Source organism: Primulina eburnea, chromosome 18, assembly GCF_022965805.1.
Source record: "Primulina eburnea isolate SZY01 chromosome 18, ASM2296580v1, whole genome shotgun sequence".
NCBI classification, from domain to species: domain Eukaryota; kingdom Viridiplantae; phylum Streptophyta; class Magnoliopsida; order Lamiales; family Gesneriaceae; genus Primulina; species Primulina eburnea.
The window spans coordinates 11514729-11515649 of NC_133118.1; the positions used below are offsets into that span (position 1 = coordinate 11514729).

General features: G+C 32.7%; 1 non-coding gene across 1 annotated transcript; it reads left to right on the top strand.

Annotated features, from left to right (window-relative positions):
• Positions 1 to 497: 497 nt before the first annotated feature.
• Positions 498 to 606, top strand: LOC140820376 (small nucleolar RNA R71). Its single transcript, XR_012115451.1, has one exon. It is a non-coding gene; the product is annotated as a small nucleolar RNA R71 (small nucleolar RNA).
• The last annotated feature ends 315 nt before the right edge of the window (positions 607 to 921 follow it).

Below are 921 nucleotides of genomic sequence, written 5' to 3' on the forward strand. Positions count from 1 at the left end.
AATTTGGATGATTTCGCCAACCTGGATTGTAATTTTGAGAAAATGGTTCAAAATTTGGCCTTTTGAAATTGTTCAAAACATTGACTTGTTCATGGAGACATTCTTTAAAAGAGGGCAAAGTGGGACAATCTTTTGTAGAATGATCACTTGTATCACAGACGTGAAACGCAATTTCTTGAATATCTTTTAATTGACCATTTTTTTTCAATTCAACTGCCTCAACTTTTCTTGCTAAAGAGGTAAATCTAGCTTGAAGATCATGTTCATCTTTGAGAGTGTACATACCTCCACCAGATGTAGGAGATTGAATCTAGTTTGATGGTTCGATTGTACCTGTAGTGTCCCAATTTTGAGCATTTTCAGCTAATGAATCGAGAAACTCAATTGCCTCATTTGGATCTTTATCTTCAAATTTTCCATTACACATAAATTCAACCATTTTCCTATCTTTAGGTGTTAAGCCTTCATAAAATTGAGAAACAACTCTCCAAATTTCAAAACCATGATGTGGACAAAGATTAAGCAATTCTTTGTATCTATCCCAACACTGATAAAAAGTTTCTCCCATTTTTTGAGTGAAAGTGATGATTTGCCTTTTGAAAGAATTTGTTCTATGAGATGGAAAAAACTTTTTCAAAAATTGTTGTTGCAATTCATCCCAAGTTCGAATGGATCTCGATCTAAGATTTTGTAGCCATGTTTTAGCTTTATCTTTTAAAGAAAAAGGAAAAAGCTTAAGTCGAATGGCGTTCATGCTACAATTTAGATCATTATATGTGTTGCACACTTCTTCAAACTCTCGTAAATGAATGTATGGATTTTCAGAATCTAAGCCATGAAAATTGGGTAAAAGTTAGATAACACCAGGATTAAAATTGAAATGAGATGCTATAAAGGCCTAAAAATCCTTACTTTGAAAAT